Genomic DNA, 18,956 nt, shown 5'->3' on the forward strand with positions numbered 1-18,956 from the left:
GCTATTCCATGTATTGGTTAAAAGATATCAACTTGTCTTTCAAATACTGTAGAGCAAGTCTAAAGGATATTCTTTCAAGAATACAAAGCTTCCTTTGCAAAAGTAGTTTGGATATGACTGGTAGAATTGCTACAGGCTACAGAAAAAAGACAGTGGGAAAGAATCACTTTTCAGTCATACTGTATTCTATCTTCTGAGGTCTTTTGCCAACATTTAAAGGTATGGTGACATTCAAACAAGACAAATGGTACTGATCGTACCATGAGATATATTACCACTCCAAGATTTTTGTTGCTATCATTTTTCAACATGCAACAGATTCCCTGCAAAACAAATAATGAAATTTGAATAGCTGAGATTTAATCAGTCTTGCAGCCTTTCATATTTAAATAATCCTTCCATACGCCCTATAAATTGAACTCTTTTTACTTGTTTATAAGATACGCATTCAATCCAATAAGAAATAAAATAAAGCAAAATATATGTTCTCTACAATGACCTTTAATCTGAACAGAAAGAATAGAAAGTTCTCGAAAAAATCCTCAGTAGAGTACCCATTCTTTTGGATTTATTTCAGCCCATCATACCTAAGTTAAGGATGTATATTTCAGGATGGATGTTAAAATGTCAGTGCAACAACATTACAATGTTTGCTATTATCATTGTAGTGAATGCTAGTATTTTTTATCATTGAGAAGAAGGATTTTGACATCCTCCATCTGCTTCTTTACCAACAAAATAAGATATTGGCTGTATTTAAATGTTTACAAGTTAATGGCAGATATTTAATATCAAGGAAATGAAGTGAGTGACCATGAAGTGAAGTGAAGTGAAGTGAAAGAGCTGGGAAAATAGTTAAGTGTGGGATAGGGTGAGAAAAGGGGAAAACAAACAAACAAAAAAAAGAAAATTAGTTTATTATACCATTAATTGTAGTAGAAATATTCAGACTAAAATACATGCTAAAGTGTTTTCAGTTCCAGGTTCAAGCATACATATTGCTTCAGCACACTCAGGTCATTAGTTGTACAACATGATAAACAGAACTGGTACGATTTTCACATATTGTGAGAAAATGGTTTTCCTCTATGTACTATTGTCTTTATGAAAACATGCACAGCTGCATGGTCTGAAGTTCAAGATCCCCTGATGTACCCTAAAAAGTCCTTATCTTACTCTGGCTCTCTTGTGACTAAGTCTGCCAACCATTTTCTCCAAGTCATCCCATCTGCCCAAAAATATACAACTGATCACCAGTTTAGCTTTCTTAATTTAGGGAAAAAAAATAGAATTATTTTTCACTGCCTTCTGCCCAAGGCTCTGGCAGTCACATCAACAGTCCCATCTGTTCTTTTTCCAGCTTAATCCCACCCCGATCTCTAATTTCAGGATTTGCCGTTTAAAGGGAGTATATATGCAATATGCATAATCAATGCATTTTGTCCGTTCTGTATTTTTGCACAGCAGTGTGCCTTCTTTCTCTCTCATACATGCACACACGTGCACATGCACGCATAAAGACCTCTCATTCTAAATATACCTTTTCTTAAATGAAAAACACACTCAAACACTGAGCTATGTTCAGCCAATGATATCATCCGTTTGAGGGAACATTGCTATTGTGATGAATTTTCTTAGTAGCAGGAATGTCAGAACTGCTAAACCAAGAAGGCCTGACAATACAAGCTGTAAATGTTCTGAGCTGGGCTGGAGGCAGAAAAATAAAATGTCTATACATATGTCTTAAAGTCGTCATCTTACATCATGTCTCACTATTCTAACATTTAGAAGCAAAGAGAGTTGCTCCATCATTGAGAAAATGGAGTTTGCATCAGAAACTATATTTTGTTGCTTTTCACAAAAGAGAATCCATAGGAAGAACCAAAAAATACAAAATTTGTTGGCCTGAAAATATGTAGGGTATTTCTGGAAAGAGCAGTAGAGCTTAATACATGAAGAAAATAAAAAGACAGTGCTGTCCCAAACTAGATCCATTAAGCAAAATCCTTAAAGTCTAATTTATTTGCTTTTTCACAGCATATGGAGAAAAAAAAAAAAAATAAATAAATAAATAAATAAAAAGGAAGAAATATGGCAGATAAAATATATTACCCAAACCTCCTAGCCAAAATCTAGAGTGATGGTGTTCATATCACTGTAATTCTCTATAGTGGTGTAAGGATACTCACTCTGATGTTTAGAACAACTCAACAACCTGGTAAAGCTTTCAGACTAGATATAAAATTTAAGGCTAGGTCTTTAGGCTATTCCTTGGACTTACAAGAACAATGAATACTTCCTAATACAGCTCAACAGAAAAATATTTTATTTTTTTGTTCATGCCCACTGGGGGATATACTACACAAGAAGTGTTTGTCAATATCGCTTCTTACAGACTGATTGGTACTGATTTCTGTGGCAGTTGTGATGAAAATGGCAAGACATGATAACTGACTTCTAAAATATTTTCAACTTTCTTAATAAATATCATAAAATATCTTTTAAATAAAGGGAGAATAATAATAGGCAAAAAAGTCACTCTGTATATGGGTATGGCATAAAAAACAAACCTTGTTTTTTATGAACAGTTATCATTATGACTTCTAAGTTTACACCCATATATGCTCAACAAGCACCCCCAAAAGTGGTATATCTAAATTCAGCTGAGTTATGTGGCCAGAGGGGTTAGGCAGAGCCTTTAGGCTGATTTCAGTCTTTCTGCTACTCCAGTGATGTGGAAGAGATCTAATTGTAGATGTCCTGATTGTCCTTAGTTCTTTCCCAAAATTTTACTCACATAGTTGGAAGTATGCTAGACTTCCCCAAGATACTTTTGGAAAGCAGAAAACTGATCAAAGACTATCTATTAAATCACATGGCTTTTCCTAATATGCATGCAGGATTTTTTTTATTTTCTTCCAGACTTCTTGAATTTGAAATACATTCCCTTTGAAATACATTTTAGGTGCATTTCTCTTTGAAATTCTTCAAATTCTTATGCCAACTCTGAAGAACCACAAAGTTTCCCATAAAAGACAAAGTCTGCATCAAAAATACCATGTGCAGTCTTTACTTACATCTGTTCCTGGAGATGCACTTAAGAGATATGATTGGCTACTCCTCTTGAGAGTCAAGTTAATTTGAGGTTAAAGGCATAATACATTTCTAGGTTTCCTGACTAGTTGGATGATCGCAACAGAATTTCAAATGCAACACAGAAACCATCACAATTTTGGATCTTGATCCAAGCATTCCTATCAAATAGTATTCCCATCAAATTTGGTGGCTTTAGATCAGCGTTTCAGGAAATAGGAACATGAAAGTTAAAAACAGTTAAATTTTTGTTAGAAATTGCATGTTAATGTAGCTATAATATCTGGCCTCACTTAAGAAGACTATGTTTGATTTCCAGCTTTTTTCCTGAGTCACTATGAGAGGCTGCCAATAAACAAACAAATACCTCCCCACAAAACAAAACAAACAATAACAACAACAAAGTCACCAACACACACACATCAATCACCTACAAACAAAACCCAAAGGCCTGTAAAACCACATCAATTTACACTAACATAATTTGTAAAGGGTTTAAGGATTTACAGGAAAGATAGATTTAGAAAAGAGAGACACCATTCTCATTTTTTTTTAATTTTATTTCATAAAAATAACTGTTACATTTTAGAAATTGCTAACGTATTACCTACTTTAATTTCTCTTCCTTGTAAAAGATTGTATGTACATACACATTCTTATCTGGACACAAAACACTTTTCAAAAATTAACTTGTTGAAGCACAACACAAAATAAACAGCTTCTTCAGCCTTTCCACATACCATGTTATTTTCAAATCCCTCCTAAAAAAGATACTATTTCATAATCTTGATAAATAAATCCTTGCACAATGTTGAAAGAAAAAAACTTCTGAATGCCCTAACAAGACATGGACCTTGACCTACAGCCCTTTCCTTAGCTAGGACCTTCACCAATAGACTTTTCCTCACATTGCTCTTGAATCTCATGACTGTTTCAAAGACCATGTATTTCCTTTTGAATTACATCTCAGAGTAATTCTTATTTACTTACAACCCAGATAAGAAAGAAGTTTAGGCAACCAGAAAACATGATTTGAGTGAAATTGTCATATTTATGTACACTTCTTTGCCACATTCAGTAGGCTTCTGAATACCACTACAGATAAAGGCTTTCTTTTTGGCGTATACGGGTCCAGTATACAAAAAAGAACATACTCATTCAGCAGGATTGTGCTGCAATATACTTACTATGATCTTAATTTTCACCTTTTTACTTCATCACCACAGTTGAAAAAAGTATTCAATAAGGTATAAATTAACCTGACACCACATATGTTATATGAAAGGCTATCATGTATGAGAATTATATCAATTTTGAGTACATAAGATTACCAATGGAAAACTGTTTAATTTTATATAAATTTAAAAATCTGTTCTGGGACTGATGCAACATATCCTTTACTGTGAAAATATGGTGGATCTGCACTAAAAACAAAGGAGTTACTTTGATTTAGAGCAACTGAGAATTACCCTAGGGAGGTGGACTGTCCCAGGCAAAGGCTGGAAGCATTCCTTTCAAAACACTTGCAACAGCAAAGTAAATAAAAATCTGATTTGGAGAGTCACGAATAAAATAAACAAACAAACAAACAAATAAATAAATAATAATAAATAATAAAAAAAAAACAACCACTTGTGATTTACATTCACTAAGTTAAATGGAAAGCATTTCTCCCTCTACTTCTAGGGAACCGTTGTATCTCCTGACAGAGGCTTGTAAAGAGTATCCATGTACTTAGACCAGGCAATACCATAAGGTATCTACTCTTCTTTTTTTCCTCTTCTGTTCTTAGTTTGTTCTTTTCTATAGGCAAAATTTATTGCAGGATATAGTGAGACAGCACAGAAATATTCGAAAAAAAAATAAAAATTAAAAGTAAGGCAAGAAAAATAAAACAGCCTGTAAAATATAAGTGGGAAAATAACCAATACAGTAAAATAAATTCTGGGCTATCCACTCTTACTAGCATCTGTACATGTATGGCAGCAATGCTCCTCTCGCAGTGCCAAAATACAGCATTTTTCATCAAGTGTGGGTCAGTCTTGCATCCAACAGAATTGAAGAAGTCTGCGTAATATGTTTACAGGTCACAGCAAGAACACTTTCATTTACCAGGAAATGAGAATAGACCTGTGCTGTGTCTTTGACAAGAAATTGCCATTTCTTTGTAGGAGCTGGTCCTTTGCCAACATTTCCTCTAAGTGCATCTTTCTTTTGGGCTGCAGGAGGAATTGTCACTGGTCCAAAACAACATACTTAAAGTGTAATGTGCCAAGTGCCTCAAGTGGACCAGTAAGCCAAAACATGCATTTAGAAGACTGGATATTTACATGAGCAGGGTTATTTTTGCTAATCAGGAGGCTCACTAATGGACAAGTTCATTAAAATTATGCCTTTTAAGACTTGTACTTTCATCTTACAAAATTACTACATTTTTTATTCCAGAATTGAACAACCTAAACATCTTTTGTTTTTCTTTGTGATCTTTATAAACAATTCTGTGGGCAGCTCAGCTAGCATGTAGATGAGCTAAGGGTTTAGACTAGCAAGAAGACAAATATGGAAATCCTATTTGGACTGCAGAGTAGTAGTGGCTGGCACAATGAGGCATTTTTTCCACACTCAAGGCTGGAATGCACATAGACTTGGTTTCAAATTACTAGCAAGTCCTTGATGGGGAATGGCGAAGCAATGTATAACAATTTTAAATGGTGATGACACACAAAGCTTCTCACTGCAAGTGGCTGAATTTATTGTAAAGTATGTCTCATTTAAGGGGAGGACCAAGCTGGTCAGTGTCCTTCATGTTCCCTGTCCTTCAGTAGATTTTAGGTCAGTGGATATCAACAACTCACTGCCTTGTGCAGAAAAGGGGTATTAGGAACATCTGAACAACTTAGGTGACGAGATGCTTCAGCAACACTCTTCTGATGATCTTAAAATAAAAGAACTAGGGAACTGCAGACATTTTCAAACCTCACCTTTTTTTTTCTTTTTTTTTTTTTTTTCCCAACATATTGCCCAACATCCAATTCATTGATAAGTGCTGAAAATTTCCATAAACACTTATTCTGGGAAACAGCAAGGTACATTCACAGCTGACAATTCGGTTTCAGTATTGATCCAAATAATTGTATGCTCATAACAAATGTTTATAATAAAAAAACATGGAAGTCAGTTTTAAGTGCAACCTAACAGCTACATGCATCCCTCCTCCACAGAACTCAGGGATTAAGCTCAAGGAGATAAGACTAAAATGAACTGGATTTCTTCTTGGTACCCTGTACAGAGAAAACTTAATTTGGCAGCTTCTTAAAGAAAACGGATATCAATATACATGTGATAACTTGGGATTATGAAATTTTTTAATACTCCAAGAAAGTGACAGCAATCTCAAAGTATTTCCTCTGCCAACAAATTGGCACCCTTGTAGCTGTAAGTTAATGACATTTTCTGTTTGCTTAGGAGCTCTAAGTTCAGTGGGAGGACAACTTAGACAGACCCTCCTCTTTTGCTACTGCTCTCAGATGAGTTCTTGTCATGTTTAATATTGTTCCATTAAAGCTGCACAGTTAATAGCTTATAGGAGCTGGCACTCACCCAGTTTGAAGAGAGATTGTTTTACATTGTTGTGAACACTTACTATTAAACAGCAAGGGTAACGTTCAGAAGCTGTGTATTTCCAGAATGGTGTTTTGCTGTTTCCTGTTATGTACTGGTGTATATTCTTAAATGATCACATACACTCACTGCAAACTTAGGATATTAACCTTCTGTATGGTTTTAAAAATAAATAATATATATATATATATACATTATGATTCTATGAAACCAACTCATCTTATTCTTTTTGTTAGAATATAATGATGTATTTGAATTAACATCACTGGGATCTGGGAATGGCTGTGAAATGTCAGTTCTTTGCATCCATTTGATTTTGGAGGGAAAAAAAAGAAAAGAAAAGAAAGTGGAGCTAGAAATATTTATCAAGAACAGTGCACACATGTATGCTTTTTAACAGTTGTTATCTCTATTATCCATGCATGGTTTTGTACTCTTGCAATTTTATTTTGAAACAGTCATCTGCCCTCCAGCTACTTGTATGGACTGAAAAGACAAAAGACAAATATGGACTGAAAAGACAAAAGACAAAATCTGTACAAACCTTTTATCATCGGACTGTTTTAGCTATAGTCCATCAAACTCGAACTCTGATTAGAAAATTTTACTTTTTTATTAAACAGTGCTTCATTAATGGTTGGACGTGATGATCTTAGAGGTCTTTTCCAACTTAAGTGATTTTACCATTTTATAATTCTGTGATCAAATGCATAGCCAACTCTTTAATATATTTTAAATTTTGTCATTCAGGTTAAATCTCCTTTAGAATACATGTTCTGGCTACAAATGAAGAAAAATACATATAATAAAACTCAATTATTATGGGGAGAGCATGGGTGTAGAAAAGAGATGCAAGACAGGAGAACGTGGAAGTTCCCTCTGAGACTTATCCCTACTACCTATCAATCTTATAGTGGGATCATAAGTATGGAAATCAGAGCCACTATGCAATGCTCAGCTACATGGCTGCATTGCAAAAGATCCAGCCTCTGCTAGAGGCCTTAACCTTAAAGCATAGCCTTTGCTACAGCACTGTAAATGTGCCTCTTTTGCATTCTTTGCACTAAGGCATATGATTCTTTATTCATCTGCAGTGAATTTCATTGTCAATTGTCTTTGAATCTGGTGGTCCTGTCCCCCATTGCACCCTTTTCCAAGCATTAAAACACTGGTGGCTTGAAAGTACTGCTTCCACCAAGCATTATCCCTGTGTCACTCACATGAAGCAAAGACAGAAGACAGAATCTTTAATCTTTAACCTAATATCTTTTTTTTTTTTTTTTTTTTTTTTTTTTTTAATTCATAGCTTCTTGACCCTCCTTTTTAACCAGGTTCATTATCTGGTTATCCAGTCCTACATTTATGTCATGGCTCAGCACCATCATAACCTGTGTCACTGTCAGGAGTTTACTGATAATCTAAGCACTATATATACAATGCTATGGCCTGTTCTGGCTGTAACAGTCACAAAGAATTATAAAACAGTGAAGCATAGCACTCCTTTCTGATACCAGTTTTCTTCAGTCAAACTCAGCTTTTCATAATCCTCTATCTTACCTCCCTTGAACTTCTTTTTAACTTCTCAAAGTTCACAGGGGTGCTAAGATACACCTCTTAACCCTTGCTTTTTCCCAGAGTTTCTGGATTTATCTTCTACCCTCATAACCACTTCCACCTGCTTGCAAGTCAACGAGTTTTATAAGTTACAGTAAATCTGGCTTGTTTGCCTTCCTGTATCATGCTAGTAGACATGAAAACATAGCCAAATATTAAAAAACAACAACAACAAACACCAAAACATTGCTCTTACAGAAACTTTCTATAATCCTGCTCTGACATACAATTTTTTTTTCAATTATCGTTTGCAATGTCATTAGCATTTTGACTACAAAATAAAACCATTGTACCTATCACAAAAGGGGAATAATGATATCAAATCCTACACATCAACAAGTTTCTAAAAAGTATACTAGACTTCACGCATAAAAGAAAAAAACTTCTGCCAAAAGACAGAAAAGAACAAAGATAGAAAATTTTTCCCAACAATGCCAGGCTAAATAAAGCTGAAAGAGGAGCAAAGTCTCTGACATGCTTTGCAAAGCAAAACCCTCCAGATTGCCTTACTCAAACTGTCTGGGTTCCTTTCAGAGGAAGAAACTATACTGCTTTGAGGAACTATTCCCAAGCAGGGTCCAAAAGTAGTTAGGGTCACTCATCCTCTCAAGGAGACAGCCTCACCTTTCCCTAAAAACAGGAATTAGATTAAGTAGACACTTTACTGTGGTGGAAATTAGGTGCGATGAAATAGTTTAGTGGGGACTGTTAGTGTTAGGTCAGAGGTTGGACTCGATGATCTTGAGGTCTTTTCCAACCTAGAAATTCTGTGATTCTGTGATTACCTATAGCTGCTCCTAAATTCCTCCTAAAAGTGAACCAAACCCTGTGGCTACCTATTCTGCTAGAAAGGTTCTCTATGGTACTTGTTAGGGCCACAAACATATTTTGGGAAGATATTTTTCCTCTTGCTTTGAAAGAGAGGCTAAGCCAGCATCACTGGTATGCCCTCACTGTGTATGCCCTCACAGTTAAGAGTTAAGAGTAGAGAGGTGCCCAATGAAAGCCAATACCCCAAGTCAAGTCTTCAAGGGAATTCTCCTTGAATTTTAAAGTGTTTCTGTGACTACTTTTCCCTTTGATAAGAGTATTCTGTTTTTACTGGCATCATTTCTCTGAAGTAGTAGGTAACAAGCCATCAGGGTTCTCTTCCTGAAATGTATGCTGTTAATAAAATGCCCTACCTATTCTACATGTATATCAGTTGGGGCTGTCTGGCTGGTGCTCAGCCTCATGAAGCTGTTGTGAAACCAGTGAAGGAGAAGGATTCTGATATAGCTAGATCATTGAGCTCTTTCTAGCATTTTTTTCCTGTAGCTGGTATGCACCAGTGTAATAGCTAAAGAAGCACAGTAATGTTAAACATCTTGCCTAAAGATCTATGTGTGTTTCATAGAGGACTGAGACACTAGGGATATTTATAAACCTACCTGGCAAGTAATCTCTACTTAAAAAAAAAAAAAAAAAAATCACAACAGGAACAACAACAACTACTCTTGTAGATTAGAGAGAATATAATTAAAGAGTCTCAGGGGTCCGACAAGTTTCTTGCTGAGAAAAAAAGAACACAATGTCGTGCAAAACCCTTTTGCCTAGAGTAGCTTGACACATCATGTTATTTTCCTGTGAATTATATGCTGTCATTTAAACATAAGAGCATAAACCTACTGACTTACTACAAAGCTTTTAAAATTTTAATGTGTATGAAAAACTTTGCTCTTGCTTGATAAATGTTCCCAAATTAACGCAAAATAAATCTTGGTGTATGCACTGTGAATAGAAAGGGAGAAAGAAAAAAAAAAAAAGAAAAAAAAGAAAAAGACAACACAGCTGTATTTTCCTTGCTCCTAGAGTCCTCTGTGCTTTACAGTAGTGCCAGATAAAATGTGACAAGATAATTTTCCAAGAAAAAAAAAAAAAGCTTAATGTGAAGTTCAAAATTTTGCTAGAAGCTATATTCAGTAATAAATCAATAAATGTTGGCATTTTCATCATAGTTTGCACATTAAATGACTGTAAAAAGTAAGGGCTAAGCTACATCTGAGTTAAATGAAGTAGAGATTTGCACAAGTGATGCAGCAATAGTTTCAAACAGTGAGAATTAAATTAAAGGAATGAAATACATGTACAAATAACCTCCACATTCTAAAAAAAAAAAAAAAAAAAAGACAAAATTTATTCACTTATGGTATTTAATAAGATATATCATCATTCGGTTGAGAAAATATTCTTGTAACTATAGAAATATTTAACTTCAATTCTCTTGCCCCATGTTATACTTTTAATCTTCAGTATCATGCTAATATAAAAATAATATCTCACACATTATAAAATCAAGCACAATATCAGAAATACAAAATGCTCATTCTACCCAAGATATAAATATGTATAAAATATACATATTTATATGTATATAGGAGGAGGAAATCAGAGCAATAGTGAGGCACCTGTATATTCTTTCTCAGATGCTTTGAGAAATGATATGTAGAGTTAGTCAAAATTTGTCAAAATAGTTTGTTGTCACTGGATTGTTCCATCACAAATATAAAAGTCAGCAATATTCTCTCAAACATTTTAGCTAAATGTTTATAATGTCCTCCACAACTTTCATCCCTCCAAAATGCAGAAGTTCTTCAAGCTTTCCAATGAGCAGCCTTTCAGTGATGGCAATATTCATAATGTTTTTCATACATTCTTGAAACAGATCTGATTCCAGCATATCCTGAAATATGTATTTTATTATTTATTTATTTATTTATTGACAAATAAACTTTGTGTATAAATAGACAAAGACAAAACTGAATCTGATCAGTACAGTAAGTCATAAGGACAACTCCCCTGAAGTCTGCCACTCAGCTAAGCAGTTATATACACATTAAAATGCTTGTAGAGACTATCCCTGAAACAAAAGGATAACAAAACAATTTTTCACTGTTTTCTGAAACCTGAGACAAGCAACTAGCTATTTAAAATTGCCATGAGTGAGGGATCACAGAATGTAAAAGTGCTGTAAATGATTCTGAATAAGCAGTGAATTTAAGATTTCTGAAACTAGCAAAGAAAGTTCAGCAATGCAAACTGACAGAAAAAAAAATACACAATTTTGGAGGCAGAACAGAGGCAAAGTCCTCTAAGGCAAGATTTAGGAAACTACAGGAAATGAATGTAATCACTCTTCATCTTTTCACAGTTCATTTGAGATACATTTACATGCATTAGTATCAAAATATTGTAAGAAAATATGTCTATTCTCTTCAAACAGATTAATTAATCATCCCTGAAAACAATCTTTTCCCACTTCCTATTCTTCAGAGAGCTTAAGCCAGAAGAATTAACAAATGCTATCTCATTACCTTAACGTGGTTTGATTTTATATTTTTAACCAAGCTTGGTTTCTTAAAACAATTGTTTCATTAGGAGGTTTTTATTAGTTCATATCTACATCCTCATTAGAAAACTGACATTTTTACTCATTTTCTCAATATATTGGCATTATCCAGTGTTAAACCCAGCATTATTTGCCTAAGTGTATTGTGCAGCATTATTTTCAGCAGAATCGGGAGTACTAATTTTCCCTGACTTGTCTGGAAGGTTACAATGCCTTCTGTTTCTCAATCTTTGAGTGTATAATGTATGCACATTTTAATAAATATGCATACATAATGTGTTCATAGAAACTGTTTTTGGAGAGAATATGTACACATCAAATTTCCTTTTATATTCACATGACTCAATGAACTTTAGTGGTGTTCCTCCTAATATTCGATGGCACTGGAAATAATACCAAAATTAACTCCCTTTCTCACTCCCACACTTATCTACTAACTGAATGATTAATTACCATTTCACACTATTGTTGGCCAGTCATGTCTTCGGACATTCTCTGTAGCACTTCATTTTTACCTCTTTCCATCATTGTAATTTCCTTTTTAATTTTTACAAAAAATTAAAAAAAAGTTGGGGAGAAAGGAGGAATGGATGGACAGAACCCTCACAAGGTTAAATACTTCTCACAGGGTTAAACAATTCTATTAATTAATTAATTAATTAATTAATCTGATTTACATAAGTCAAACAAAGGCATGGTGCTATCTACTTCCTCTCAATGCTTGGCAAGACCTGCAGAGGCAGCTTTGTATTTCCAATCTGTACCATACTTCAGACCTGTTGGGGAAACTACAAAAAAGGCTTATGGAATTTTAATGTTGAACTAATGTTACATTTGTAGCCGGCAGTATTAGATGGGTGACTGCAAGTTGAATGGAGAAAGGGAAAAATGTTTTCCCCCTTTTACCAATGAGTTCAAATGTTCATCCTGTCCTTTCTGTGAACCCACTATTTATGGCACACTCTTTTAACCTATATATAATTCATGAAGAAATCTGTACAGAATAACATTACAGATAGATGACTGTGTGACAGAAAGCTTTGTTTCCCATGTTCATGTTGTGAGTCAGAAACCTTGTGTCAACCCACAGAAAGCTTCACAATATCTCAAAGAAATCAATTAAATCATAGCAAATGTAAATTGTCTCTTTTTTTTTTTTTTTTTCCAATAAGTAGCTGCAATTTATATGTAAAAACATGTAACCCAGTCACATAACCTACCTAATCTCTTTGCAGGTTATTGATTTTACGGTACAGCTAGGGTTTACTGGGTTGTTTTTGTCATTATCTTTACTGAACATCATAGAACTAAAGCAGTTCAAAGCCTCATAACAACAACAACAACACGAAAGTGGAATATTTTCTTTAGTTACACATCAATATTCCAATTCCTATTTTCTTTTTTTTTTTTTTTTTTTTTTTTTTTTCTGTAGAGAAATGCAGAAGTAATTAAAGATATCTGTTAACATTAATTAATTGGGTTTTACAGATTTGGCAACCACATTCACTTACATTTTCTGTGTTAGTTATGTCCACTTTATACTGAAAAACACCTGTCTTATTTAACATCACATATAGTGCACATTTTATACATCTAATTTTATTTATTTAATTTTATACATCTAACACAAAATACAGATGAATTGATCCCAACTGTAGCCCCTATACTATGTTTCAGTACCACATCCCTCATTTGTTTTTCAGTTCATGTGATGGTGTTCACCCCCATACAAAACTGAATTAACTGTCTTAGTAAAGGAAAAGCAAAGAAGAATTATTATTATTAACAGTGAAGCTAATCATCTGAGAAGGAGGTATTCTCAGTGTAAATAAATTAAAATTAAAAAAATAATGAGTTATACTAATGGATTTTATCCCTGACAATTTATAGTATTTTAGAAAAAAATCTGTAATAAAGAAAAAATATCCCCATATAAATATATCCTATATAAATACCCTTAAATGTTATAATAATACCCCATGGAAATAAATTCTGAAATCAAATACAAAATGTTCCTGGTTATCAAGGTAAGCATACTGTTTTATTTATGCATTGTAAGACATTTATACCAATAATATTGCAATAAGAATTTGAAGTGATGACTTTTTTTTTTTTTTTTTTTTTTTTTTTGTGACCTTGCTAGCAGGTCAAAGTTATCTCATATGACACATATTTTACTCCAGTCCTGGAAACTCCTATCCATGGGCATAGTTTTATTACTTTGATAATTTTACTACCTCTAAAATCAAAAGTATAATTTCTTTCTACCTTTCTGCATTTTATTAACTTTTAAACAATAAATATTTTGCACTGTTACCTGATGTTAATCTTTTTAATACAAAATATATGTAATTTATTCATTTTACAGTTGCTAGTTTTTAGAATGTAATTCCATAAACAAATTAAGCAGACAAAGTTCATAAACAGAAGTAATGTTCCTTGTTTCCCTGTTGGAAGATGTATTTTAGCATTTTGTTTGCTATACCAACTACAAACTCATAATGGCATCAAAATTAATAGTTTGTAGTCCATTTTATATGTTGATATTTAATTAATGAGTATATAACTTCAACACACATTATATTTTCTACATTCATTACTTATATTAACAAATATCACTTGATAGGCATCAAGAGGAGTCATTTTACAAGGATTATCAGTTAAATGAGTAAGGCCCAGCTTTGCAACCTAGCTTGGATTGCATGTGTATTAAGATAAAGGCAGTAAGCTCACAAATGGATCTTCACAAATAATAATCACCAGAGTTGGAACCATCTGCAGAAGTTTATGCAGAAAACCATCTTCTGAAATGTTAGAAAGGAGGTGGTTGAGAGTAACAGAAAGAAAGCAGTTGTCAGAGCAAGGTCAGTAACTATTCATGTGCATCAAGCGCTGAAACAAGCTCAGGGACAGTTCATATTTGAGAACACATTACAGCTTATGAAGATGGTGAAATATGGACGACAGAAGGAAATGTCTTCGTTTGTAACTCATATTATCTAATACAAAAAATCCATTAAAGTCCTCCTTTGTGTTAACCTTCATGAAGGAGGCTTAGCACACCCATCATATTTAACTAGGTCTGCCATTGCTGATAGATCAGAAACATACTTGATGTTTGATATTAACATCCTCACATATAATTTCAGCAGCTTCTTTCCCAAGGAATTCTCTGAGGTATTCACAGAGCTATTTTATTAATACTTATATATATGCCAGTGATGTTCAATGAAGGGACAAAAACACATTTTAGAGAAAATAAAACTATACCTTCTTCATAAATCAAAAGCCATGGAATAAATGAAGAGTCATAGATTATAGTCCTTAAAAAAAAAAATAAAAAAATCATCTATTTATATGTCATCTATTCTTAGTTGTTCCATGATCCAAGGTACTGAATTTCCCATAATGGCTCCTGTATTGTATTGATGAGTTAAATACAATTTAGCTTAATCTGCTAGAGAAATTGATATAATAATATCTGCATACTCTAGGAATAAAAAGAGACTTTATATGTTTTACCATAATAGACCTACTAAATAGCATATTTAATATTTGGATGGTGATGAAAAAAGTAATTGATAACATCTTTAGAGAAAACTTCATCAGCTTTGTTATGATATCTTAAGAAAGAATAGACTCACTATATTGTTTTTAAATCCATATGCATAACTAAATCCTAAGTATATCAACTGCTATTGCTAGATGAAAAACTCTAGATTTCACTGTTGTTTAAAAAATTTAAAAGTGCTATATGAATGTGGCTGCTGTTTTATTTTGTTGTTGTTGTTTGTTTGATTGTTTGTTTGTTTTGAGAGAGCAACTATTCTAAAAGCTGATTTCCATTTGCTGTTTAACTATCTGAGTTGTTTTGTTAAAAATGTTCTATTATAAAAAGCTGAGAAAAAATAACAAAACTCAGCTGAAGGTCATTTAATCTTTTCTCATGAAATATCTCAACCAGAATGAAAATCTTGCATAAGAAATCTTACCTTCTTTGTTGTTGGGGGGGGGGGGGAAGGGGAGGAGGTAGAAATCGATTTTAAACTCAAGCCATAAATTAACATTAAACACAATATAAACAGTTTACTTGAACAATATTCTGTATAGTGTATTATTTGAAGTTGCTTTAAAAAGGATTAGCAGCTCCTCACATCTTGCAAGCTTCAGAATCAATTGAGTCACTTAGGAAGAAGAGGTATTTCCATAGCCTAGCTTTAAACTAGTGTTCAGATTCCACTTTGCTGAGTACATTAAAAATGTACAGACAGATAGCTAAGCAGATAACAGTAGGTGAACTTCTGGCCTCATTACAGTCAATGGGAGGTCTGTCATGATATCAAAGGCGCCAGGATTTCACCCTCTAACTCATCTTTCTCATCCATCAGAAAAGCACTTTCACCCACCAAACTTAATCACAAAGCAACTAAAAGTTTTGAACAATTTTGAAGTCCACACTGCAAACTTAAATTTCACATTTGTTTGAGAGGCATTGGCAGCTTTCAAAGTGTGGATTATCAGTCAGCCTCCTGCAGTTGACAAAGCAAATCAGAGCAAGTAAATTTGAATGTGTGAATAAAATACATGTTAAAAAAATGTAGTAACAACTAGTAAGATGCCAAGAAATTTTCTGTATTTAAATTAGACATCTGTGCCCTATTTTTAAATATTCATCATTGTAAGTGATTCAGCATGTTACCCACTCCTGTCAGAGTACACATATTTTAAAAACCTTTTAGATTTAACACCTTCATTACCATATGAATCCATTACTAGAAAATTTTCTACCCTTAATCTTATTCACATCTATAGATTTCACCATGAGCATAACAGAGTTATTATGTTTCATGAGGGTGGTAGTTTTGGTCACTATTTCATGCTGAAAACAGTAACTGCAAAGAAAGCTTTTGTTTCAGAAATTGTGAAAGAAAATAAACAGTGCTATTAAAATGAAATATGATTAATTACATAGTTCAAACTCATAATCAAAAAGGGGTCACAGCTTGCCAATTCTCATTTATATGTTCCTGATTAAGCCACTGAATAAGAAAGGAGCAAAATTACTCTGGATTGGATAAAAATAGAAAATCATTCCTGAATAGGATATACAATCTAAAAAGCTTGCAAATTATCTTGAAAAAAAAAAAAACAAAAACACAACAACAACAAAAAACATGACCACCACCAAAAAAACAAACAAACAAACAAAAAAAAAAACAGTCATGGGAGAAAAAATGAAACTTGTTTATTCCAGAAGCAGTTGGATAGAGGCATACTTAGAATAAATGAATGGATAAAACGCTGGACAACATTCATTGGCCTATTTTATGTGAGAGGTTGCATAAGGTGATTGCAATGGTTTTCTCTGGCCTTGCAATCTATTAATTTATGTGTTATCTGAAATGAAGGGGTTTGGGGGAAGGAAATGAGTGTCCCATGAATATCCCAACCTAAAACCTAGTCCAAAGTTGACAGATTACATTTTATGACAAAGTGCAAGATCCAAATGCCTGTGAGTTAATTAAACTGGATCTCAAAAAATGATGAAATGATATGTGATAAGGAAGAAGTTGTATCTAGTATATCCAAAATTCATGAAAAGCCAATAAAGCAGGGGACTAAACTTTTAATAAATAAATAATTAAATAACACAATGTCTGGATAGATCTGGTGCACAGAAAGGCGCACAAGCAAGATATATTTCTGCTTGAAAATGAAGTGGTGAGTGAAACAGCAAAAATTCCACTTGCTTCCATGAAGCCACAATAGCAGAAAATGTCTGTTTTCAACAAGCTGGGTAAGACCAGATTTTAAACAAGGACACATATTGGGGAGATATGAGAGGGTACACCTGCAAAAGGAAGATCAACAAAAATAGTTTAGTTTAAAATGAGTTTATGAATGTGTCACAAGTCTAACAAATAATGCTGCACATTCTTTTGATAATACACTTTATATATACTGCATGCTAATAGTCTGGAAATGTTAGCTTCTGGTAAATTAGGAAGTTATCAAGATACACATCAAAATCTAGGACTGGCAAACCTCCACACTGAGTCTCAAGGGGCAGTGGACAAGACACCAGAAAGCATCTATCTGTTGAATTAGAAAGTGAAAGGAAAAGATTATGAGACAGCCTTAATACACAGATTTCACTAAAACTGTCATTAAACACCCAAACAGTGAATGTGGTTTTACTCCTTGTTGATTTGAATGAGGTGATTGGTGTCTGTTTTGGATTTGGGGAAAAATACCCATTGAATGTATTTAGCCCCCTGTTCTCAGATTCACTTAACTGTTACAGAAATAGCTTATGTTTATCTCTTTGAAGATTCGTAGAGCTTGCACAAATCACTAAGGACTGGCAATTAAAGAGGATATTTGTATTGCTGAAAACAATAATTAGGCTTTTTCTACTTTTTTGCTTACTGTTTCTTCTTTTGGTCCTTTTGTTATTCAACCAGAGGTGAATGTCAGAGCAGTCAGACTGTAAAGTGCGGGAGTGTTTTAACATCTACCTGATAAGACATATTCTATTTTATCAGCTTCTTGATTTGAATAGATGCCATATGATTTCCATATCTAATCACTGAAGTCTCCTAATTTATACAGGGAAAAAAAAAAAAAAAAAAAGAAGGGAGGGAAGGAGGGAGGGAGGAAGGGAGGGAGAGAGGGAAGGAAGGAAGGAAGGAAGGAAGGAAGGAAGGAAGGAAGGAAGGAAGGAAGGAAGGAAGGAAGGAAGGAAGGAAGGAAGGAAGGAAGGAAGGAAGGAAGGAAGGAAGGAAGGAAGGAGAGAAAGCGAGAAAGCGAGAAAGCAAGAAAGCAAGAAAGCAAGAAAGCAAGAAAGAAAGAAAGAAAGAAAAAGGAAACCATGACAAGATTCTCAAAAATTTGACAATAAATGTGATTAACTTTGGTCAATATATGAAATATTAAAGAAAATGGTGCCAGTAGCAAGGCAGGCAAAGATGAAGTGGTTTCTGAGTTGTAGCTTTAGTACTTATTATATGTATATCAATGTCCACTAACCTGAGATGTTGAATAAAAACATTTTTTTACCAAGTAAAATAGACTATTGTCTAGAGCCTGTCTTGAAGTATCACTCTAAAAACATATTTTTAACTGTATGTTACCTCATGTGACATGGTTTATATTCAACTTTAAAGAAAAATATCTCTCTTTGGAGAATTATCTTCCAGGATAGCCCTGAAGTTTAAAAACAGATAGGTGGAAATCCCAC

The sequence above is a fragment of the Anas acuta genome, chromosome 3 (assembly GCF_963932015.1).
Source record: "Anas acuta chromosome 3, bAnaAcu1.1, whole genome shotgun sequence".
NCBI lineage: Eukaryota > Metazoa > Chordata > Aves > Anseriformes > Anatidae > Anas > Anas acuta.